Genomic DNA, 26,465 nt, shown 5'->3' on the forward strand with positions numbered 1-26,465 from the left:
GTGCTACTGGGGTTATATTTAAGAAGTAGTCTCCTGTTCCAATGCATTCAAGTGTACTTCCCAATTTCTCTTCTATGAGGTTCAGTGTGGCTGACTTTATATTGAAGTCTTTGACTCATTTGGACTTGAGTTTTGTGCATGGTAATTGATAGGATCTATTTTCATTCTTCTCCATGTTGATAACCAGTTATTCCAGCACTATTTGTTAAATATGCTTTCTTTTTTCCATTTGATATTTTTTTTATTTTTTTTTTGTCAAAAATCAGGTGTTTGAAAGTGTATGGATTAATATCCAGGTCTTCAATTTTGTTCCATTGGTTCTCCTGTCTGTTTTTATGCCAATACCAGGCTGTTTTCAGTACTGTAGCTCTGTAGTAGAGTTTGAAGTCAGGAACTGTGATGCATCCAGAAATTCTTTTATTGTACAGGACTGTTTCGGCTATCCTGGGCTTTTTGCTTTTGCATATGAGGTTGAGTACTATTCTTTCAAGGTCTGTGAAGAATTTTTCTGGGATTTTGATGGGCATTGCATTGAACCTATAGATTGCTTTTGGTAAGGTTGCCATTTTTACTATGTTAATTCTACCTACCCAAGTGCATGGGAGATCTTTCCATTTTCTGGTGTCTTCTTCAATTTCTTTCTTCAAAGATCTAAAGTTCTTGTCATTCATGTCTTCCATTTGTTTTGTTAGAATTACTCTGAGAAATTTTATGCTCTTTGTGGCATTATGAAGGGTGATGTTTCTCTAATTTCTTTCTCAGCCCATTTATCATCTGTGTACAGGAGGGCTACTGATTTTTTTTAATTAATCTTGTATTCTGCTACATTGCTGAAAGTGTTTATGAGTTGTAGAAGTTCCTTGGTAGAATTTTTGGGGTCACTTATGTAAACTATCATGTCATCAGCAATAGTGAGAGTTTGACTTCTTTTCTGATTTGTGTCCCCCTAATCTTCATTTGTTGTCTTATTGCTTTAGCTAGGACCTCAAGAACTATATGAATAGATATGGAGAGAGTGGACAACCTTGTCTTGTTCCTGATTTCAGTGGGATTGTTGGGGGGTTCTCTTCATTTAGTTTGATGTTGGCTGTTGGCTTACTGTATATTGCCTTTATTATGTTTAGATATGTTTCTTGTATCTTTGCTCTCTCCAAGACCTTTATCATGAAGGGATATTGTATTTTGTCTAAAGCTTTTTCGGCATCTAATGAGATGATCATATAGTTTTCTTTTCAGTTGGTTTATATAGAGAATTACATTGACATATTTTCATATGTTGAACCATCCTTCATCTCTTGGATGAAGCTGACTTGATCATGGTGGATCTGAAGTGTTCTTGGATTTGATTTGCTGGTATTTTATTTAGTATTTTGCATCAATGTTCTTGAGTGAGATTGGGTCTGCTATTCTCTTAGTAATGTCTTTCTGCGGTTTGGTATCAGGGTGATTGTAGCCTCATAAAAAGAATTTGGCAATGCCCCTTCTGTTTCTATTGTGTGGAACAATTTGAGCAGTATTGGTATTAGTTCTTCTTTGAAAATCTTGTAGAATTCTGAGCTGAAACCATCTAGTCCTGGGCTTTTTTTAGTTGGAAGACTTTTGGTGACTGTTTCTATTTCAGCAGTTACAGGTCTGTTTAATTTGCTTATCTGGTCTTGATTTAATTTTGGTAAGTGATATTTATCCAGAGAGTTGTTCATTTTCTTTAAGTTTTCCAATTTTGTGGAGTACAGGTTTTTGAAATATGACCTGATGATTCTCTAGATTTCCTCCATGTCTGTTGTTACGCCCCCTTTTTCATTTCTGATTTTGTTAATTTGGATATTCTCTCTCTGCCTTTTGGTTAATTTGGATAAAGGTTTGTCTATTTTGTTGATTTTTTCGAAGAAACAACTCTTTGTCTCATTGATTCTTTGTAATTTTTTTGTTTCTATTTTGTTGATTACAGTTCTCAATTTGATTATTTCCTGCCATGTAGTTCTCTTGAATGAGTTTTCTTCTTTTTGTTCTAAAGTTTTCAAATGTTCTATTAATTCACTAGTATGAGATTTTTCCCCCCAGCTTCTTTATGTAGGCATTTAGTGCTATGAACTTTCCTCTTAACACTGTTTTCATTGTGTCCCATAAATTTGGGTATGTTGTGTGGTCATTTTCATTGAATTTTAGGAAGTCTTTAATTTCTCCCTTTATTTCTTCCTTGACCCATTGATGATTCAGGTGAGCATTGTTTAATTTCCAAGTGTTTGTGGGATTTCTGGAATTAGTATTGCTGTTGAGTTCTAGTTTTAAGCCATGGTGATCTGATAAGATTGGTTATACCAATCTTTTTGTATCTGTTGTGGATTGTTTTGTTACCAAGTATGTGGTCAATTTTTTGAGAAGGTTCCATGAGGTGCTGAGAAGAAGGTATATTCTTTTCTGTTTGGATGGAATATTCTATAGATGTCTCTTTGAGTTATAATATCTGCAATTTTCCTTATTTCTCTGTTAATTTTTTGTCTGACTGAGCTGTCCAGTGGTGAGAATGGAGTATTGAAGTCTCCCACTATTAGTGTGTGGGGTTTAGTGTATGATTTAAGCTTTAGAAGTGTTTTGTTTACATGTGAGGGTGCCCTTGTATTTGGGGCACAGATGTTCAGTATTGAGATTTCTTCTTGATGGATTTTTCCTGTGACTAACATGAAATGTCCTTCTTTGTCTCTTTTGATTGATTTTAGTTTGAAGGATAGCTATCCCAGCTTGTTTCTTAGGTTCATTTGATTGGAATTTTTTTCCCCCAACCCTTTACTCTGAGACAATGTCTGTCTTTGAGGTTGAGGTATGTTTTTTGTATGCAGAAGACAGATAGATTCTGTTTTTGTATCCAATCTGTTAGCCTGTGCCTTTTTATAAGTGAGTTGAGCCCATTTATATTAAGGGATATTAATGACCAATGATTGCTATCTCCTGTTAATAGTTTAGTTTTCACTGTTGGTGATGTTAATTTGTGTGTTTTTCCATCTTTTAGGATTTGCTGTTGTGAGATCATCAATTGTCTGGGTTTTTGTTGATGTAGCCAACTTCCTTTGGTTGGAGTTTTCCTTCTAGTACTTTGTGTAGGGCTGGGTTTGTTGCTAGATACTGGTTAAATCTGGTTTTGTCATGGAATATTTTGTTTTGTCTTTCTATGGTGATTGACAGTTTTTCTGGGTATGGTAGTCTGGGATGGATCTATCGTCTCTTAATGTCTGCATAATGCTTGACCATGACCTTCTGGCTTTCATTGTCTTTAAGGAGAAATCAGGTGTAATTCTAATAGGCCTGCCTTTATATGTTACATGGCCTTTTTCCTTTGCAGCTCTTAATATTCTTTATTTTGTATGTTTAGTGTTTTATTATGTGGCGAGGAGACTTTTTTTATTCAGTCTATTTGGTATTCTGTAAGGTTCTTGTATCTTCATAGGCATATCTTTCTTTAGGTTTGGAAAGTTTCCTCTATGATTTTGTTAAATATATTTTTGGTGCTTTTGAGTTGACCTTTTTCTTCTTCTTCTATACCTATTATTCCTAGGTTTGTTCTTTTCATGGTATCCCATCTTTCCTGGATATTTTGGGTTAAGCTTTTGTTAGATTTAATGTTTTCTTTGATGAGTCTGTTTCCTCTATTAGATCTTCAGCACTTGAGATTCTCTCTTCCATCTCTGTAGTCTGCTGTTTATGTTTTCATTTGTGGTTCCTGTTTGTTTTCTCATGATTTCTGTTTCTATAATTCCCTCAGTTTGTGTTTTCTTTATTGTCTCTATTTCAATTTTCAAGTCTTGAATAGTTTTTTTTTCATATATTTGATTTCTTTTTCTTGGTTTTCTTTAAGTGATTTGCTGATCTCTTCCAATTTTTTGTTTGTTTCTTCTTCCATTTCATTGAGGGAATTTCTCATTTCCTCTTTAAGAGTCTCAAACATTCTCCTGAAGCTTATTTTTTTAGGCCATTTTCTTCTGCTTCATCTATATTTAGTTGTTCAAGTCTTGCTGTTGTAGGGTCTCTAGATTTTACTGGTGTCATATTGATCTTTGTGGTGTTGCATGTGTTCTTACCTTGTCTAATCTTTTCCTCTAAATAGTGTGGTTGGGGCTGTCTGTGACTCTGGTGATTAATCTAGGTGCCAGTGGATCCAAGGCTCAGATGGTTGTTCCTCATGGTACAGACAGTGCCACGGTTCTAGTTACCCCATTGGTCACTCTGTGTTCCTGGAGGTTGTTCAGCCCTCCTGGGGTTTGCTCTGCTCCCATGGAGTTTGCTGTCTCAGGTCTGCTCTGGTCAAGGTTGTCAGCTCAGAACTGTTTCTGTAAATATCCCTGATCTGGATCTGCTTGGGGTTGGTCCTGCAAATGTCTTTAGCTCTGATCTTCTTCCTTGGAGGTCCCAGACTTGGGTGTGCCCAGACCCGCAGAAGACCTGGCTCAGGCCTACTCCCTTAGAGGTCCCAGACTCATGCTCAGACCGGTAAATGTTTCTGGTTCCTGCCTACTCCTTTGGAGGCCCCAGACCAACATTCAGACCCACAGAGGTCCTGGCTCAGGCCTACTCCCTCAGAGTTCCCAGACTCATGCCCAGACCCACAGAGGTCCTGGCTCATGCCTAGTTCCTCAGAGGTCCCAGACTCATACCCAAACCTGCAGGGTCTACTCCCTTGAAGGTCCCAGATTCATGCCTAGACCCGCAGTGGTCTCTGGCTCTGGCCCATTTGCTCAGCGGTTGCTCCCCTGCACCTATTCCTGTGGAATTTGTTGCCTCAGGCCTGCACTGGCCCAGGTCACTGAGCCAAGTCCTGTTCCTGCATAGTTCACTGCCTCAGACCTGCTCTCTAGTCTATGTTTTAAATTCAGCCTAGGACCACCTGCCCAGAGGTGATACCACGAAAAGGATTGGACCCTTCCATATCAATCACCCAAGAGAAAAATGCCTCACAGACTTGTCATCTGATAGAGGCAGTTTCTCAATTGAGGCTCCCTCTATCCAGATGACTCTGGTTGACAAAGACCAACAAGCAAATCCAAGTCTAGATAAAATTATACACCTTCAACTTTTTTCTGAAAGACTGGATTCCCTATCCACAAGTGGTACTCCAGCAGACCTCAAATACTGTCTAATAATGGACATAACTTTGTGATACTGTAAAACAACCAGTTTCTTTGGTGAATGATAAGGAGTTATTCATTATCATTTGCTCATTTAGTAACTTAAAGACCCAGTTTCTGTCCTCAGGATCTATTTTCTAAAGAGAACCTGTTGCTGAAGTATTGTTAAAGTTATGTCATGATGTCATAACATGGTATAGAAATTCCCACTGGAGGGGAAGAAGGGTACCCAGCTTGAGTTTAAAGGGACACTCCAGAAGAGATGCTAGAGTGGTGGAAACAGAGGGTATAAACAAGCGCTGTCAGAAGAAACTTCATGGAGAGCAGGCAGCTGCTTGAACAAAAGCTAATGCTGAAAGTCACGAGGAACCCTCTAAAAAAATGCTATTAGCTTTTGAAAAGAAATACATAAGCCAGGTTATCGAGGTCTAGATGAACATCATCTGTACAGGTAAAGATCAAATGACCCATTGAGCAAAAGCTTAAGTCAGTATTCTATTTGCTACCAGTCTCCCTATAAGCATCCCATAAAAGAGAATTGGAGAGAAGCATATGGTAAGGTGGGCATGCTTGCTAAGTAAAGCATGTTAGTTACTGAACACTTTATTTGTATGGTTTACTCAAGCACCACCATTTGGGTGAATTTTAAAATGATTAAGATAAAAACAACCTGATTCCTGAACACGTATTATCAGTTCCCTGCTTCTGTCTGAACCTCCCTCTGTCTAAAACTTTTAATCCAGGGGAGACGGTGTCTGGCATGCCAAGGAGCAGAATGGCCAAGCAGGGTTCTTCCATTCTAGTGCTGGTGTGAATTTGGGTTTGACTCAGAAAAAATTTGTTCTAATTTTCCATCCATACTAGCTATGCTATTAGCTTGTAAGGAGTCTCCCAGTGCCTTCATTTCCTCACTTATAAAATGATGTGTAAGGCTGAGGTGGGATGGAGGGCATCAGAGGTTACATGTAACCCAATGGGAGAAATGAGAAAAATGAGAAGAGGGAGGTAGATAAATACAGAAGGATAGTAAAATAGCCGTAAAGATGTCTGAGACAGTTATAAGGAAGCATGCAATTGGCTGCCTACCTAAAATACTTAGAATATGCACAATTCTGTGTATAAATATACATAGACAGTTTAAATGAAATTTTTCTCATCTGGGCTCACAATGCTCTCACCAGGATTCATAGACTATCTAGCAAATACCCCAACACCAGGTATGAGAAGCCCTCCTCTGAGTTGTTGGTCACTGTTGTCCAAGAGATCCCAAACATTACAGATTGTTGCTATTGCCCTTGGTTCCCCCACACACAGAGAGGTGGAAAATAAGTCCCTATTGCTGAAGACACCATGCACTCAGACACAGGGCTCAGGAGTCCCTGAGCTGGAACTGACCTGCGTCTCCTCCCTGGGGACTAGCTCTCATGATGCCAGAAGGAATCATGCAAGTTTCTCATGGAAGAAAGCAGCCAATAGCCCTACCCAGCTATCGTGCCTACGAACCACCACAACCAGCATGGCACAAGGTTGTAGTAGTGGCACATATGCCTCAGTGGTAACCAACAGCACTCTAATAAGACGTAGGAGCCACTCAACAAGAGGAAGATCATACTGGAAACCTCGCCAACTACCCAGAGCTAGTGAAGTCATAGGTCTCGGAGAACCTAGAACTGTTCCTTTATCAAACCATTATAATCCCTAACTACACTCTAATCTGTGTCTTGCTCCTCACAGATTGGTGTAGTCTTCACTGCTCACCAAGGAAACCCCTCTTTGCAGTGACAGAGACAATTACAGAAAACTACAACCATGAAAACACAGAGCTGTGGAGCCCAATCCCAGCTGATACATCACCAACACAATGTTTGTGCCTAAAGTCCAGGGATCATTTTGGAAAGGGTGTGGGGACAGGGGATCTTAGAGGTTGCTGTGAGTCTGTCTCCTAGGAATGTCAGAGGCTACACCCATAAAGTCTCACCAACACGAATGCCTACAAACACGAGCTGAACAAGGACAAAAGCAGAAGACATACTAGTATGGATGGGAAAAGCCCATGATGCCTCAACCGTACACAAAGAACCAGAAGCAACTAATGATGCTGAATCAGGAAAAATAGTTTTCCTCAGGGAAAAGTACATCAATTGCTTATTCAGTATCAAATGTTCAGTACATACAAGTAACATATAGACGGAGCAGGCTGTACTCACATATTTAGGGAGGGATACACTCATACACACACACACACACGTATGTAATAACAATTAATGAAGAAAGGCCATGAATTGGAAAGAAAGAGCAAGGAGGGTATATAAGGAGGGTTTGGAGGGAGGAAAGGGAAGGGAGAAATGATCTAAGAATATTAAAATCTCAAACTATGAAATATTTTTCAAATGACGTGTAAGCCCTAGAGTGACAGCAAAGCCACGCTGGATAGAAATTGCGTTCCACACACTCATGTGTGGAGGAGGGCTCATTATATGAAGAACTAAAACTATCGAAATTTATAGCGCTAAACTACACAGTCCACATAATCCTAGCTCAGCCTGAATGCCCTTCTTTCAGCGAAGCTTCTTTACCTCATTCAGACTGAAAACTCTGTAACGTGAGTAAGAGGTAGCTGTACTAACATAGAAATCAGAGAATTGCCAAAAGGTGTGTTCACTAGAAACATTCTCAAAATACATTTTGAATACAAACATGTTCAAAATATGTTGGTATAAAATCCCAATTTTAACTTAATTCTCCTCATCAAAATTTTCACCACAGAGAAAGAGTGATCTTTAGTGTTTTCCTTTATTCTTTCCCCCCTGCTTCCAGTCCGTCCACCCATCACTACGTCAACAAGCATTCCTCAAGCACCAACTCCAGAGAGCACTCCCCTTCCTCCACGGTGCTGACCGGCTTGCTTTCTGCTTCCTAACAAGTGGCTGTGTTTTACAGTGATGGGTCACAAGCCTTGGGATTCTTGGGGAGTTTTAGGGTTGAGCTGATCACGATATTGGCATATGTATATGTGCATGAGCATAAGAAATTGTCTGTTAATCCCAGAGAACTTAGACAATAATGAGGACACTAAGAGAGACTTACATAGATCTCTACATGGGAAGTAGAGAAAGACAAGATCTCCTGAGTAAATTGGGAGCATGGGGACCTTGTGGGAGGGCTAAAGGGGGGAGGAGAGAGGCAGGGAGGGGAGCAGAGAAAAGTGTAGAGCTCAATAAAAATCAATTTAAAAAAGGAAAGTGTGTGTTATGCTATGGATGACTCTGTAGAGCTAACCATCCACGTATCTGCATCTGTCTCTTAGGCAGTGTAGGACTTCCTGTCCGCAGAAGCTCAGCTTCTTCTCTTTTGCCTCTCACGTGGGTATCTGATGCAGGTCTTATTGTCTCACTGTATTCCCAGAATACAGTGGATTTCCTAAGGAAATGAACCCAGTGACTCTGGTGTCCCCATTCAAGGATCCTGATGGGGACCCCGCTTGGCTCCTCCCAGCTCCACGAACTTAGATGGAGTCTTCGTACCTCTGCCTGTGCACACATGGAGACAGATGCACACACTGAGCTACACACATTTACATGTCTGCCTTCTACAAGAATATGGATCCCTCTGTATTTTCCAGAGACTCCTGCCTAGACTTAACTCCAATCTCTATTGTTTATTAGCGACCTGGTTTTGGGCAAGGTGTCTGTCACTTCTCTTTGCCCTTTCTTTTGCCTCAGTTCTCTCACCTATAAAAGGAAACAATCCTGCCCACCTCACACTTCTGTTACAAGGATTAACGGAACCAACATCTGTACAATGTTCAGATGGGCATCTGGTGCCTGGGGAAGATTGTGTATTTGTATATGCATTTAAAGAACTGTCCTCATTGTTGATGCCATATATGCATGCTTAATAGGGCTTTGTTAATCTGGGTGTGGGGTACACACCTGTAGTCCCACGGATAGACAGAGGCAGAAATAACATAAGTTTGAGTTCAGCCCGGGCTACATGGCAAGACTGCATTAAAAAAAAGAAAGAAAGAAATCAAAATACAAACAGACAAAAACAAACAACAAAGGTATTTCTGAAGTAAACAAAACCCTGTAAATATTTGGGAACCCCAGTTTTCCCTTTTACAACTGGATCTAACAAGCTTATGCCAGTTTACTTTGGGAGCTAAAGGAGACAGCGGGCATTTTAGTGTCCTAACTAAACAAGGCGTTTTATCTTTGTTTGCATGGGTTGAGAGATGTTTGCCGGTTTCGTTATAGGGCGAAGCCTGCTGTAACACCCTTGCTTTGGAAGGTGTGCCGTGCTCAGTGGACTCCTGTTTCGCTCGTTAAACTATTGATTGGCACTGTCGAAAAGTGGGGAAAGGACGGGTTTGGCCCTGACCCACGGAACCTCAGAAAACAACCTGTAATAAGATATGGGCTACAATGTGTGTTTGTTTAATATTAACCTCCTACGTGAAACAGAACAGCGTGTGGTACAGATCTTCCCCAGAACCTGTCCTTAGCAGTGCTTAACACACAGTGTCCTGGCAGATTTAGGGGTGGGGAGTGTTTGGTCTAGCTTAGGGCTATCATTCTTTTCACTGAGTCTGACGAAAACTTCAAGATCCAAAGACGAATGAAGGCACATTTTCTTAATGCCAAGGGCACTTGCAAGCTGAGCTTTAAGAATGCCAAGCCATTGTTCTCGGTCCCATCCATCCACTTCTAGTATAGTCCCAGTGGGACAAGTCCAGTGCCAGATCCTTTAATGAAGTATGTTATATGAGCTAGTGCTGTTTAAGAATAATCATCTATGAAATATAGATAAGAAACCATGCGTGAATTAAGTAGATCTGAGAGCAAATGTGACTTAGTAATTGGCCACCGAAAATAACCACCCGCCCACCCTGTGTGTCTATAGTAATGTAATAATTTCTGTAAAAACATTGAAGCCCAATCTGAGGTGGATATAGCAAAAATAAAATACATATCGGTTATTGTTGACCGATAGCTTAACTCTGAATGGACCACGTAAAGTAACAGGCTTTGAACTGGATATTGTAAAAAGAATCAACCTACTCCTGAGTGGTAGGTTACTCTTGATTCAGGTTACTGACTACACACAATTACTGGATTCCAATTCAAACATTTCATTCCACATCCTTGGCTAAATTCCAGGCGGTGAGTTAACTCCCAGGCCTTCAGACCAACATTTCGTGAATCATTCTCCAACTTCTGACACTTAGAATGTTAACAGATCCTTGGGACAATGGCGTTTCTGATAAGCTCTTTAAAGCACTCAGCTACTGGCAGGATTAATATCTTGGACAGTTAACCCTTTGTGTGTGTGTGTGTGTGTGTGTGTGTGTGTAAGGGGAGTGCCACCTGTACACTGACTAATGGCTCTGGCTGCTGCTATGTCTGTTTACTCTCGCCTGGTATTTTAAAATCTATATATGAACTTGCCATAGCAACATCAGCAACACAAACTATGCATTTCTAAGTTAAGAGAAAGATTAAGAAACATACAATATAGTTTAGTTTATATGTGTAAACTAGATATTCTGCAGAATAGAAACATGTACGTACTATAGTAATATCTTACTATTAGACCATATGATCTTTAAATCTTTATTCTATTGTCATTTTTATTGAACAAATGGAATCTTAATGTTAAGTGTATCTGACTGGTGATAAAGAGCATATGGCTAAAGTCGTCTCTGATTTGGGTTAGTGACTCTCATTTTAGGGAAGAACAAAACAGCAAATGTAAACAGAATGTCTTATTTTGCCCAGTATTTTCTGCTATTTGCTAAAGGTAATACTTGAAGAGATTTTTAAAAACCCATTATATTTTCAAGTACAGACCAGGGCGTTTCTTCTAGTTTATCATGGGAAGATCATTTTCCCATTTTTGTGAGGTCAGGCAGCTCAGCACCACCCTCCCCTCCCCACCTGCCCACCAACTTCCACAATTGTCCAACATCTGACTTCTTCACTTCTGCTTGCACATGTTACTGCTGCAGCCCCCCCCCCAGTCTATTTGGGTGAAGAATCAAGGAATCGTTTTAAAAACTTTATGTATTCTCATTCACTACTTTTCTAATAATTTACAAGATAAAAATTTCACAAAGATGGAAATTAAACACTGAAGTGGTACGTGCATCTGTGTGTGCAGGTGCACACATCCGTGTGTGCGTTAAAACGCTAAAATGGTATGCATGTCTGTGTGTGCTTGTGCACACATTCGTGTGTGCACACATCTGGTTTCTATTGATCTTATCAGGAGAGTCACTTTTCTTTTTCATTCTGAGTATTTTTTAGTGACTTTGTAGGAAGTAACAGTGCAGAGGAATTAGAGACTCAGAGTCCTGAAAGAATAGGAATAGAATTACAGAATCAGTTTTTTATGGACTTCCATATGGCAGTAATAAATACAAGTAATTTACTTTTCCATCTCTTGCTCGATAGAAAGTTTCCAGTTTCTCTCACCCAGATCTCTGAGAAGGGCAAGTTCATATTGGGAGACGTTTTCGGGGTGTAGTCTTATTATCCATTGTCCTTATGCTTTAACAATCAGATCGAACTCAGGGTCTTTGCTGTGCTAGTCAGGTGTTCTACCAATGAGCCTTCACCCCAGCACCTGCTGCTACACTAATCTTACAGATTAAAGCTGTTGTCTCGTTTGTCCTCCCTCCAGATGTGAGCCAAGGAACAGGACTTCATATGAAGAAATTTCTGGAAACTTTTAATTAACCTCCTAGGTCTGGATAAGTAGATGCTTGTTCCTTTGCCGCTCCAGGCAGATCTCTTATTCTGAATGTGAAAAAAAAATGGCATCCCAGGACACAAATGACCAACCTTGCCTCAGGGGAGACTGTTCCCTCCTAACCAGCTAAAACACAGCCCTGGGCAACTGCTCTACCTCCAAAACCTTCATCCAGAAGCACCCTGAACCAAAGTGTAATCCCCAACCAAACCTCCCAACCACCTCTGCGTGAGTCACAGTCTCACCTGTTCCAAGCCGTTTCTTCATCTCAGCTTTATATGCTGATTTCAAAGTTGAAATCTGACTGGCTTTCAGGCAAAACATGCTTGCAGCATGAGAAAGCAAGCTCATTGCTCCTAAGGCATGATTTCTTTCAGCAATCCTTGGCAAATCTATAGGTTCCCAAAATGTCTCATTAATTTGAATAATTCGGTATGACTCAGTTTTACTTTTTCAGTGTGAACATTTTAAAATTGGTGTAAAGGTAGACACTATGAACTATCTTATGTAGTGTTCACCAGGCTCTACCATGGTAAATTAACCATGGCCAATCTTACTCCTTCTAAGGTGCCACCCCCTCACATTATCATATAGTCTATAATTTCAGGATAAATGCTACAGTACATATCACTAATAAAAGTACTTTTAAAATATGGCCACATGGCACAAGTCTTAAGCTCAAACAACACCTTGCATTTACTGGTTATGTTTTGCAATCTTTGGGGAAAGTTGAACAAACACCTCTGGTGAAGATTTTGAAACCTGATTCAAAGTGCACTCCCGGTCAGCCGCACCCTGGAGGATGCACTGTTGAGAGAATCACAGGCTTAATGAAGGGATGCTGCTGGGCAAAGTTAGGATTATAGGCCCTCCAGGCAACGAGCTAAAGAAAGGCAAAGTCTAACTTTTCTTACAGTGAGGATAACGGCATAAGACAAATCACTACATTCCACCATCAAATAAATAAACCGCTGGGGTGGGGGGGTAAAGTGTAAGAGCCTGTGCTTTAAAAGGGACCTGAGAGGTTGTCAGCCACCACAGAGAGCACAGCTTGGATTCTGACTCAGCTGAACTCAGGGTTGAACTGGGGTAGGGGTGGGGGTAAAGGGTAAGAGTGGGGTCAGGGTTGGGGAGTGAGGGGTGGGAGTGGGGGGGTAGGGGGCTGGCGTCCGAGGGTGAAGGGTGTGTGTGGAAGGAGTGGAGGAGAATGAATATCAAGGATGTCTGATAATATCAGGCAAGTGTCAAGTCATTTAAAACACATCTTAAGGGCTGAAGAGATGGCTCAGTGGTTAAAAGCATTGCCTGCTCTTCCAAAGGTCCTGAGTTCGATTCCAGGCAACCACATGGTGGCTCACAACCATCTGTAATGAGGTCTGGTGCCCTCTTCTGGCCTGCAGACATACACACAGACAGACGATTGTATACATAATAAATAAATATTTTAAAAAACACATCGTAAATTACTCTAAAAGGGTGCTACAGGTATAAGACTGCACAGCAGAGCGCTAACGTCTGAGCAGCTACAGCTTCCTATCAGTTGATTAGTCCCTCACATTTCTCTTCCCGTACCCCCTAGCAACCCTCCAGCTGTTGTATGGCTAACGTCTTCAACTATTTAGGTGCCTCATACAAGTGAAGTCTACAAGATTTGCCTTGAGCAACCGAGTGTTTCACTTAGCAGAGTACCCTCTACCTTGTCAAAGTGGCAGCCTGAATAAGATTAGTCTGACACAAAGATACATTTTCTTCCACCATTCGCCTACCCATGGACAGACAGGTTGTCTCCTAATTTGGTTAGCGTGAACACTGCTACCTCACACACTCCAAACAGCCTGTTTAGAAGGAGAAGCCAAGAGACGGCAGGTACTAGCAAGGAGATGAAGAAAGGGAGACCTGGTCGTTGCTGCTGATGATACGAAAGTCATGAAGGGCTTCCCCCATATTAAAAATCGGCCTCCCGTGTTACTTAGCAGCCCCACTTCTTGGTATCTTTTCTAAAGAATTGAAGTCATGATCTCAGACAGGCAACTGTATCCTCATTTTCAGGGTAGCAGTGTTTTCTTGGTGAATAGGCAGGTGAGCGTCTTCATGGAGCTGCTAACTGATGTGTGCCTCCCTTCGAGAATGGTCTGCTCAAACCTCTGGCCCATTTTCAGTGGATTATTCCTTTCATGTAGCCTGGATACTGACATGTATGAGACACACGGTTTGCACACATTTTCTCCCTTCTACAGTGCCCTATTCTCTCATTCCCTTTGCTGTGCACAGGTGATCTAGGCTAACGTAGTCCTGGTTTGTTTTTTTTCTCCTGTTTTTCCTCCTAGGGCTTCTGATGTCATTGTCAAGGCCAAGGCCAATGTCAAAAAAAAAAAAACGTTTAGCCTATGTTTTCTCCAAAGATTATAGGACATATGGTTATGATTTTAAGTCATTTTGAGGCTATTTTGTATGTGTGTGTGTATGTCTTATGAAAGGGGAACGCAATCTGATTGTTTACTGGACAGTCATCAGCTTTCCCCAGCACTATTTACTGAAGAGGCAGCCTTCCTGTGGAAGTGGCAAAATTGCCCAAGACAATAAGCCTGGGTTCATTTTCCTCACAGGTCTAGTGGTTTCAAAGAATGATCTCCTTCCCTCTTGCCTTGGGGCTGTGCTGAGGCAGAACAGCATGATGTGGGCACGGTGGTAAAGATGCTTGGCTCAAGGAAGCAAGGGAGTAAAGAGGCCTAAAGAAGCTGAGGCCACAATGTCCCACCAGAGCCAATGTGAGATAGTCCTATTCTTCACAGAGCCATTAGCACCTGGGCCTTCTGGGGGCGGGAGTGCATTAAGATCCAAACCATAACAGCCACCGATCTTATGACAGGGCCCATGTGTGTGGAAGAGAATTCGGGAGCTCAGCTTGAGAGCTGGACCAGCGGAGCAGGTTTGAGTAGGGGAGAACACTTGGACTTCAGGGAGAAAGCAAGGGTCCCAGCAGGAGAAAGGGAATCAGAAGACTGACCAGATTATCACCAAGATAATAAAGATCTATTCTGCCTAAAAAGGAAAGCGGGCAGTTGACTTTAACTGCCAGGTTTAGGAAGGTCAAACTTTGAAAGAATCTTGGTAAAAAGAACCATGGAAAGCATTGCATCTTGTCTCCCCCTTCGAAGTGTAAATAGCGAAATAGTATTATAAGATACTTTGAAAGCAATTACATAATCTATGCTCGATTTTTGTCTACACTGATATAGTACACGGTTACTACATCTGTGAAATTTCAGGTTTACTTCAGGAAACTCTTTTTTCTTTTCTTTAAAATAAAAGCCAGCCACCCTTCCCATCATGCTCAAGAACACAGAAAGCCTGCAATGTTGGGACTGAGGTCGATATATTTGCATTTGTTATCAACTTCCTAATGACTGTCCTCATCCGTCAAGTTAGCAAAGCACCGAGCACAGGAGCTGGGAAAATCGAAATTCAGTGGGTCTGACTTACCACAGGTGCTCACTGCAGCGAGACTGTGGGACAGAGGGAGCTACCCTGCCACAGGTTGAGGGCCTCTGACCATATACATACAGACAGATATACGTGTAGACACACACACACATAGATACACACAGACAGACGTGTAGACACACACACATAGATGCACACAGACAGACACACATGTACAGAGAGAAAAACACTTACATACACAGGACATACACAGATACACACACTGATACACACAGAGAGATATACATACAGAGAGACAAACACATACACATATACATAGACACACACAGAGATACACACAGACAGATACACACGTACCAAGAGAGAAACACATACACACAGGACAGACATAGACACAGACACCAACACACACACACACATACACACACCTCTCAGTAGTTATGATTCAGAAGAGCAGTGCAAAATGACCAGTACCTAATGTTTAAATAAAACATAAAAATAAGACAAAACCTGGATACCACTTGGAAGGATAAAGAAAGACAGATCTGTGGGTAAAAGGACTTACGTGTGAGGGGTGACAGTCTGCCATGTTTGACGTGTGCATTCACCACTCCACCACCCTTCCTCCCTCCATAAGGTGTAAACTGAGGAACATTTATCTAGTGACAGAAACAATCGTGACAGAGTCCTCAGGCTGTGGGAATGCACTCACACGGAGGCAGGCCGGATACTTTAGTCTATGACCTGACAGCGGCTCGGAGTCCTCGTGTGGAATTCTAAAACCTCAAAGGTGTGAATTCATAATCCTCGGGGCAGTATTGGATATCTTCCCCTTCCCTACTAGGGGTGTACAGCTGTCTAGTGGGTGCCGGCCGAAGGCACATTCTAAATGATCTCGCTCCCTTCGACACCTGCAGCTTTCACAGATGTGCTACCCACGGCTATTCACAGGCTGCTTTGCTTGGTTTGGTTTTGTTTGTATGTGGCACCATTGAAAGTACCTGGAAGATTGTTAGGTAATGGAAAAAAAACAGCTTACTGATTTATATAGCAATTTGAAGGGCTCTTAAGAGAAGTATATAGAGAAGACTAAATGATTCTTAAGAACATATAGGATGATTCCATTTACATGACAAAGTAAACAACAGAAAATCCCTAGTTCCCAGGGGTGGAGGAAAGGAAAAGATGGGGCGACACATCTTCGTGGCCATGCAAGCTCTGTATCTTGACTGGCTACAGTCTCAAAGATCTATGTGTGCGATGAGATGACAGAGACCACAACCATCCTCCCCATATCAAGTTCCTGGCTTGGAGGTTGTGACTATTGTGGAAAGCTGGGAGCTGGAAATTCAGCTCTGTGGTCCAGTGTTCAGCCCAGCATGCACCAGGCCCTGTATCAGTCTCCAGCACCCGGTGGGAGGGAGCAGGAAGGAGAAGGGAGGGGAGAACGATTCTAAGGGAAATAGGAGGACGGTATCCCTGTCCCGTTTGCTTAAGCTTGGGTGAATCTATCTATATAGATAAGCCACAGGAGAGTAAGGAATCCTCTCCACAGAAAGGATAACTAAATGATTGCAAAGCAACAGGTGCCAGTCAAGTTTCCGAGGTGTTTCTAAAGCGTACTGTTACAACAAAATTCCTTAGAAAGTCAGAGCAGACTCCATCTTTCCCGGACCAGAACAAAGCAGTTCTATCCAGTTAATACTGTGTCAACTGGGTGCTTCTGCAGCAACCACAAAGTCCATCTGAAACTCCAACCCTTAGGCGAGATTGCCTAGGGTCAAAGGTCAGGCTGGTCACAGAGCTTTTAGGGAGGCCCTGCAGGAGCGCAATGGGTCTCTGCTATGTGGATAAACAAGACTCACGCCTGGGTCCATTGTCTAGAGCAAGAGTCTCCCGCCTTTGCGTCCAGTGGACACCTCCCTTGCGCCCTTCTGTAGGTCTTTCCCACACTGCCCTGCCAAGTTCACTGCCCCTCCCCCTTCCTGGCCCCTCTCTCCAAGGCATCCAGTCATAGCAAAAGCAGCTGGCGAACCTGTCACGCAGTATCCCAGCCAGCGACTTTGGTCCTCCCCGCGCCACCCCGTGGCTCATGCTGGGCTCGTAGACATCCCAGATGCTGCTGGAGGTCTAGCAGTAGCTCTGCCCCAGCTGTGGGCCAAAGCTGCCTCCAGGTGGACTGTGTTTTTCCCTTTTCTTCTTCGACATTTTATAGCACCCGGAGAGTGCCCGGTGTCATAAAATTATGCCAAAACAAAGAGTAAAGTCCTTGCCCGAGGAACAGGCCGCGCAGAAGGAGCGAATGACGCAAAGTAAAAAGGAGAGGACAAACAGCAGGCACACCAGGCGGGTGGAGGGTTCAGGAGGAAGGTAAGGTAGAACCAAGACTCTCAAGGAAGTCTAGGTCAGTCTAGGGAGCCCCATGGCCAACAGCTGAGGGCTGGCTGCAAACACTCCGCCCAGGGTTTACTAGACTCAAGTACAGCGTCCTAAAATCTATGAGGTGTGCACTAGTATTGCGTAGACCAGGAAAACGAGATCTCTTACAGCTTCAACAGCTTCCAGGGTTCTGAAGCCCCATGCAGGACCCCCAAGGGCTTTGCAGGTGTGAAACTGTTTACTTCCCACTGGTCCTGTGAGGCAGGAACCAGTATGTTCTTTGGTTTCACAGATAATCAGTGGAATGGAGCAGTCAGGCTTGCTCGCCTAAAATCATTCTAGAATAAAGCAGAAGAGCCACAGACTGAACCCAAAACACCCACGGATGCAGCCCAGACTGGAGCTCCACAAGATCAGCCCTCCAATGGCTGAGTGCCGACTTCCTAGCCAAATGCAGCAATTGGCTCTGTGTGTTATAGCTTCTAAACTCATAGGCTGCCTGTCAGCCATGCCTGGACCTTCAAGAGTTAAACACTAAAGTGCTCGTTTGAAGAACAAATACTGTTGGAGAAAATAAGCAAGTTTCCCCTTTCTTCATTTCTGCAAAAACAAACAAATTAACAACAAAACAGGAACCAAGTGTCTGGAATGTGGAGGACAAGGGGCAACAGCTGTCTAAGAAGAGCCAAAACTGAGAGGAAACTGAGCTACTGGAGAGGTCTTCCGTTTGAACGGCAGATGTGTGCTTGATTGATGGAGCGTGGGAGAGGCCAGCCAATAGGACACACTGCCTTTGAATCATTGAGGAAATGGCATCATTCTACAGGCTGGACCAGAAGAGTTATTTAGTCCTTTTTAGTTTCTCTTCTCCTTTATTTATCTCATCTTAGTTGTGTAGCTTTTCCCCCAGGATTGAAATGTTCTCTCTGGAGGGAGACCTACCAGGCTCCAGAAACTAGCCAAACTTGGAAGGCTGAGGGAGCTCAGAAAGCTACAAGATTCACGGAACTGCTGCCCATGATTATACCAAGCAATAGCATTTGCTGGGAGGAGACTCTTCCGTAGAACTGCCTGCAAACTGAGCAGGGAGTGCTAGCCATGCATACAGCTTTCACAAGTCCTCATGAACGCTAGGGTGGGCTTTGTGGTAGCCTTTCATTCATCCACATTCCTGTAAGTACCCTCTCATCAGTGAACTATCCCAGGAAACCCAATGGTTCCCTAAGCTAGGCTAGGGTGAAGTCACTGCTTTTGCTCCATTGCTGGTACTTGTCTATAATGAACAGACATTTTTCAATTTCCCTGGGAAAAATCAGAAAACACAGAGAAAAACATCCTATCAAAAGCAAACACCAACATACACCACACGCATACACATGCACCCCACAGACACCCCACACCACACACATACGTGCACACACATTTAAGGGGCTGGCTAGAGAGAGAGAGATGGACCAGTGAGTAAAATGTTTGTTGTGCAAACATGAGGACCTGAGTTCAGATCCCCAGCACCCATGGAAAAGCTGGGCATGGCGGCACATGCCTGTAACTCTAGCATTGGGCCGCAAGAGAAAACAGGCAGATGCCCAGATCTCCAACCAGTGTAGCAAACCAGTAAGACCTGGTTCACTGAGAGATACTGTCTCAAAGAATAAAGTGGATCACAGTAGAGAAAGGCATCCAGCGTGGACCCCTGGCCTCCGTCCATCTACCCATGTGCTAATACACATACACAAAACACAAACACTTGCTAGAATTTAGCGAGCACAAATAATGTTACGGGTAGTAAAAAAAAAACAAAACAATGGCATCTCTACTGAGAGCTTAGGATACGGCAGAAATCAGCACAAGCATCCCACAAGAGATAAACTGCTCACTCCTTACAATCCGCTAAGACATGCGACACCATTCTGAACCATAGATGAAGAAACACTTCTCGAAAACTTAATGGTAAGAGTGATGTCTAATCCAGTTTAAAAAAAAAAAAGAAAAAAAAAACATCCTGGAGTAGTGCATGCTTCACTAACTCTGAATTCTCCCCTTCTAACCTCCTGACCACAGAGCTTACCAGTGGATGTGGCAGAGAGGTAAGATGATCCCTGAACCCATTGCGGAAAAGCAAAACTGACACAAAAGGTCCCTTAGGGTTGATATTGGAAACTAATTCTCAAAATAGATTTTGAAAAGTCGAAAGCTTCCCTGCCATGAGTACCTGTGGAAGTGGGAGGACGGCAGTCACACCGTCTGCCACTCAATTCCCCACTCCACCATATGCTAAACAATATTTCCATGCCGTGACTTGGGTATAGCGCACTGAAATAAACTGTAAAACCACTAAAAACTAAAGTCAGGAGAGGAAACACCCTCCAGTTCTCCATATAAACACAGAAAGTAGCTTTTGTTTAGTGTGCCAGCATGTCTATGCTAAAACAGATCCCTCCCCATATACCAGAAAAGCAAACTGGGCTTCCCACAGAGGGCACTGCAAAGTTTGACTTCCTGCCTGAGCTGCTGGCTACAACAGAGCCCATCCCTGAGCGATGGACCCACACAGTATCTTACTAATTTCCATACTTAGCTCCTTGTTTTCTGTGAATACAGGTCGACACTTCCAAAATTCACGAGAGGACAGAGCTAATAGACACTTCAGAGAGGAGTCACAGAAGGTTGCCCTGAACCTCCCTCCCTCCCCAGAGGCAGCTGCACCCCTGAGCAGTGCTCAGATCCTGAAAGGGCTCCTGTCTCCTGCTTGGCCTGGGCTGTCTGCTATCAGTCTCTTCTTCACCTCCTCCTATTCCTCACCTAGCCAACTCCTACTCTGCTTCCTAGCTTAAGAATCACCTAGTCTTGTAGGGTGGTGGTGGTGCACACCTTTAATACCTACACTTGGGAGGCAGAGCAGACAATCTCCAAGTTCAGGCCAGGCTGGTCTACAGAGTGAGTCCAGGACAGTCAGGGATACATAGGGAAACATTGTCTCAAAAAAAGTAAAACAAAATAAAAACAGAAACAAAACCAAAAAATCACCTAGTCTTGTGACCCTCCCTGACCCTTTCCAAGGTCACATTCTAGGCTGAAGAGCTCAAACACCCCTCCCCCATAAAGCAAATCCCACTGTAGAATCTAACTGCCTACTTAATTATCCTCCACTAGACTAATCCACCATTCAGCCACCATCTCTGAGCAATAGGATTTGCTCGGCCCTGTGTAAAGTGACAGGGAGGCAGGTACGAAAAGACAAAAAAAAACAACAATATCCCCTGTGCCACAGTTGCTGCGAGCCGGTGTTACTTGATGACAGTCTGTGGAATGAATGAGTGGAATTAGGTCATTACATAAACAAGGTAGGCGACCAGAGGGAGGTTAGTGGTCACGTGACAGTGATTCTGTTTTTCCATCTCTCCCATGGCTGCCACCCTCTCAGGACACACACATAGCACGGAAACAAGCGGGACAAGCAGGAACTCTGCTGCAGACTTGACTTTAAGGTCACTCATTCACTAACTGCGGAGCCACTGGCTCTTAAGCCAGAGGTTCTCAACCTTCCTAACGCCGGGACCCTTTAATACAGTTCCTCACGTTGTGGAGACACCACAACCACAAAACTATTTTTGTTATTACTTCATAACTGTAATGTTGCCACTGTTGTGAATTATAATGTAACTGTTTGTGTTCTCTAGTGGTCCTAGGTGACTCTCCCCCAAAGAGGTCAAGACCCACAGGTCACACCCCCTTAAGCGCGCTGAACTTCATTGCCTTCTCTAAAATGGAAGCTTACAAACCCAGACAGCAGAGTGCTGGATGGTGCTTACGTGAGGTTTGCACATGGTGTACTGCCTGCACAGCGCTGCAGAATCGAGCGACCCAATGTTACAGCAAAACGAGCAGGCGAAGCCAAGTCCACAGGTCTCTGAGTTTATTCTGTCCTCACCGCGGTAAATTGACGCGCAACCATAGGACGCTATCCAGTTCTCCAAGGCAGCTGGGCCCCTAAGATTTAAGAAGCCTTTAGCTGTGTGATCGTGTGTTTGGCTACAGGATTTGTTTGTCACATGCTAAGAAAGCAGTCTAGAGACCCCCTGAAGTCACCCGTCTGATTCTGCCTATGAGGGTGTAGAAAGTGAAGGAGCGTGTCAAAAACAATTGACTGCCCGTATAGAAACTTCAAGTCAGGTTTCCCACACAGCGCACCTATATTTTTTAGCCTGTAAAAAGGGCACAAGGATGGAATCCATCTGACGATGTCAAACAGTCCGTGGGACCTTCTCCAGGCAGTAAGACTCCCTTCGTTTTCAGAGTACTTGAGCATTTAATCCAGTGGTTCTCAACTTGTGGGTCGCAACCATTGTGTGGGGCGGGGGGGGGGGGGGTGGAACAGGAATCGGATATCAGATATCCTGCATATCAGATATTTATATTACGATTCATAACAATAGTAGAAATACAGTTTTGAAGTAGCAATGCAATAATTTTATGGGGGGGGGGGGTCACCATGGCACGAGGTATTAAAGGGTCACAGCATTAGGAAGGTTGAAGACCACTGATTTAAGATATAATCCTTCCATGACAGACACCTAAAAAGACTTGAGCTGAGAACCAGACAGCAAACGCCAGTCTATTACACTCCAGTCTCTCCGAGACTCAGCCCTCCAGCCTCAAATCCCTCTAGTCGCTCTGGCAACCACCTAGACACAGTGACCGAATATCCCCATCCCTCTGGGTAGGTTCGCCCCCCCCCCCCCTTCCTTCAATTGGCTCAGCAGCCCAGAAACATCACACTCCTGGGGCCAGGGTGCGTGGAAGGGTTCTCTTCGCCTCTCCCTATAGGTAGGCTCCCTTATAGAAAGGTTCGAGGGTCCCCACGAACCCCAACCTGATCTCCAACCTGATGAAGAGCCCACCTGTGCTGTTTGGTTGGTCCATTTACCAAGACTGTTGCCCTGTCCCCAAGCTCACTGTCTGAAATCCGGAACCCTCCTCCCACCTTCCTTTTTCCAAGCAAGCGCGGTCCCTATTCTGTTTACTCTCCTCTGAAGTTCTCCGTGGGTGCTCTCAACCCCACGCTCGCCGCCGCACGACTGTGCCTGCTGTCTGTCTGTCCAGCACGGCAGGGCCCGGATCCCACCATGTGGAAAACAGGCTGGGCTGTTTTCCCGGACCACCCTCAGTTTGTTCCAGGCTTTTGCCACTCCTCCCCCCCCACCCCCCAGTTCCCAGCCCAAAGCCCCACACCCCAGGAGCATGCTGGTCTTCTGGCCTTTGGGACATCCAACTATCCAAGAGACTTCGAGTCTATTTTAAACCCTGCACCATCGCTGTCCCGCGTCACCTCCTACCCCCTCCCCCTGGAACGCGGGTGCAGTTCCAGCGACTCGGGTAACACCTTGCAGGCACAAACCCCAGCCATGCGGAGCTCTGGGATCTCCCAGGAAGGGTCCGACCCTCGGCGAGTCAGCCACTGTGGAGGCAAGGCGGTGCCAGGTAGAAATCAATCACAGGGTCAAGGGACCTCTAGCCTGGGCAAGCCCGGCGCCCCAGTCTCCGGAGGAAAAAAACGGCACCCACAGTGAGAAAGGGGCCCCCACAACACTCCCTTCAAGCGCTCCCCTCCGCCTGCCCTGATTTACTTTCTTTCTAATCACACAAGTCTTTAGCCTGAAATAATCCATTTAGCTTGTAGCTCTTCAGAATATAGGAATTAGGAACAATCAGCAAATTCAGACCCTAGATAGGTCAGAGACTTGTGTGCCCACGTGCAAGGGTCCCCACTCGCACTCCCCATGCAAGCTAGGATCTGGCCCTAAGTTTCCACGCCGACACGTTTTTTTAAGAGAAAATATACTACATTTTACTCACCCGTCGGTCTTTATACTTTTGGGGGGTTGGAATCCAAGGGAAGTGGCAGTAAGGGGTAGACTGAGAGACCCTTCCTTCTATTCTTCTCACTTCCTAAAGACTGGAAATTTCCATTCTGTGATAGGGGGCAGCATCCCTAGTCGCTGTTTCTGCGGACCCTCCCTTCCAGCCCAGCCACCAATCGCAGTGAGGCAACCTGAGATGTCAACAGAGCATCCTCCCAGGTGGAGACCAGCTGTCCAGCTGTCCCCTTAGAGGGCTCCCTCCACCCGCGCCCGCGGGGCCCTTGCTACCAAAGATCTTGGAGTTGAGTTTATTTTTACGGTTAAGTTTCTTCACTTTTTTTTTGTTTGCCTTTTCCTGTGTGCAGGAATGTTTATTAATGGCCATCTTTAAGTAGGTGAAAGTGTTCAGCATAATCAATAAACAACCTCGCTGTCTTCAGGGGCTGCCAACCTGACTGTCATGTAGAGAAAATACAAAGAGGGCACAAACAAATAGAAAATAGTGGTTGCAGGAAGAGTCACTTTATGATCCCCGGTATGCACGAAGTTATCATAAACTGTATCTTCTGCTTGTTAGAGGATCTACCTAGCATCTTAAGGAAAAGGGTGTATATAAACCGTTTTCTGATACTGAGCATAATTCTTGCTTCGAAGAAAGTTCATGTTTATTTAGTAATAGTGGTCATTCTTTTTTTTTGTTATAGTTGTTGGGGGGGGGGGTGTTCACCAATGGAGACTTGCCCTCAAAGTGTTTAACAGACTCACTAGCGACACAGAGTGCTGTCTGAATTCTCATATGTACAATGTAAATTAATTCAGAGCTGCCAGTCCCACGGTTTGCCCTTCCCAGGAACACCCAGCCCTTCCTTCTCGTTTTATAACTTCTGTACTGGAGTGGTATTATAACACGGGCAGCACCTTGGGGCTCCCAGAGACATAACAACAGAAGCATATGTATCTAAGGGACACTCAAAATTCTCCGTTAGTATGGACACACACCAGATCATACAAAACAGTTCAACAGCGGGATGGGACAAGACATAACTTTTACCACAGCACGATGCTGTAACCAGCTACCCCCGCCACCATCCAAAGCACAATATATAAGAACTATTTAGCTTCTTGGGAGCTGGTTGCAATCCTGACCAAATACGATACACATGTTTTGTTTCTCCTGGCAACAAGTTCATATTCTGTGGCTTTAGATCAGAGCAGGGTAATTCTGAAGTCTCCTTTGGCTGGTTGAAACTGGGTTTTATTTCAACTACGGCATTTCTCTGTTGTGTGTTCTTTAATAAAATGTAAGTAAGAATTATGTAGAAAGCCACCTACACCTCAGAGTGGCAGGACCGGGAGAGCAGGGTCTGGGGAAAAAAGAAAGGGGTGTGCGTCTGTCAGTGCCTAACCTGACATGCTACAAAAGCAAAGCCAGGCATGTAGGTAGGCAAGACGTCGATGGAGGGAAAACGCAGTCAGCGATGGAATGAACTCCTGACAGAGGAGCAAACACCCAGCTTTTAAGAAACAAAAATTCATCCTTCTTTCTCAGTTTTTTTTTCTTTTTAAAAATTTATTTATTTTATGTGTATGGGTGTTCTGCCTGCATGCGTGTCTGTAGGGCACACGCATGCCTGGTGCCCTCAGGTGGGAAGAGGATGTCAGATACCTAGGAATTGGAACTGTAGGCAGTTGTGAGCTACTACATGAGCACCGAGAATCGAACTCAGGTCCTCTGCAAAGGCAGCCACTGATCTTAAACACTGAGCCATCTCTCTGGCCAACTTTTTAATAAGCTCTTTATGCAATCAGTTCTTGGCATCTGCACCTTGCTAGTACAAAAAAAAAAGATCAAAAGCTCTGGGCCATTGCCTGATCTAATAGGAGACTATGGGTCATTCATTTATATATGAATCAGGCTGTGGGCAGAGGGGAGCGATGCTTGCCTCATCTATAAAGCAGTGGCATTCTGATTATAGTTCAAATCGCTCACCTTTTGTGGCGACTGTACTTCAGCAGAGCTGCCTGGGAATGTGGAAGAGCGTAAGGCAAACTGGAAAGCCTGTGTCTCTCCACTATGAAAACTTGACCATGAAAGGCCATGGAGCAATGACCCAGCTCTTCCAGCATTGCTTAAACCAGTGTGTGAGGGGACAGGAAGCTGGCTGACTAGTGGTGTGAATGTCCTTGTAGGATCACACAGTCTGAAACACACTTTGATTTAGCATGAGATCATTCACTGGCCTGGAGGAGATGGTTTATACCCTAATTTTACAGTCACCACCCTGGGACAAATTAGTTACCTCCTAGTGACTTGGTTTCTCTGAAAAATAAGGGACAAGTGTTGATATACTGCTTGCCTGGAGTAAATTCTTTTTGGGCAGTATCACAAGCTCACTGGGTGAGGAAGGAAAAGAAACCGTTGAGGTTGGAGAAGGAGGACCAAGAAACAGCTGGGCTATGCTCACACTCTGTAAACTCCACCAGCTAAAAGATCTCCACTCAAAAATCTGGAAGCTCCTTTGCATGCAACCAACCAGTCAAAAGCACCAAGGCCTCCGCCCTCTTTTCCAGCACTCTCCCTTAGGGTACCGACCATATTCTTCCTAACAGGGCTCCCCAGCTTTCTAAGGCCAGTGGCCTTCCATGTCTCCGTGTTCCTCAGTACTGTCCCCTTCCTAGAAGCCATGCTATGGGTTTGTCACCTCCACCCTTTCTCACTTCTCAAACCTGAGCTCTCATGTTCGTGCTAGGGTGGTTTCTCTCAGCAGAGGTTGTGAGGGGGCTTAGACTTCTTTCAATAAGAAGGGGGAAATCTCCCGTCCTACACAGACACTGGGGAATGTGAATCTCAAAGCCTCACCTCTTTCCCCTCCACGCAACTGCCACTGATCCACCAGAATTCTCTATTCTGCTT

At 43.9% G+C, this 26,465-nt stretch overlaps 1 protein-coding gene across 2 annotated transcripts in view; it reads right to left on the bottom strand.

Annotated features, from left to right (window-relative positions):
- Slc38a4 (solute carrier family 38 member 4) overlaps window positions 1-23,671 on the bottom strand; it is an 80,229-nt gene extending 56,558 nt beyond the window's left edge. Inside the window, exons 1-2 of one of the 2 annotated variants that reach the window (XM_075960478.1) lie at window positions 23,547-23,671; window positions 21,503-21,680 (exon numbers count right to left, since the gene is read on the bottom strand). The gene's annotated coding sequence lies outside the window, so the exon portion shown is untranslated. The remainder of the gene's footprint in view (window positions 1-21,502; window positions 21,681-23,546) is intronic. The other variant, XM_075960476.1, reaches the window with a different exon arrangement.
- Between the last annotated feature and the right edge of the window lie 2,794 nt (window positions 23,672-26,465).

The sequence above is a fragment of the Microtus pennsylvanicus genome, chromosome 2, assembly GCF_037038515.1.
Source record: "Microtus pennsylvanicus isolate mMicPen1 chromosome 2, mMicPen1.hap1, whole genome shotgun sequence".
Lineage (NCBI taxonomy): Eukaryota > Metazoa > Chordata > Mammalia > Rodentia > Cricetidae > Microtus > Microtus pennsylvanicus.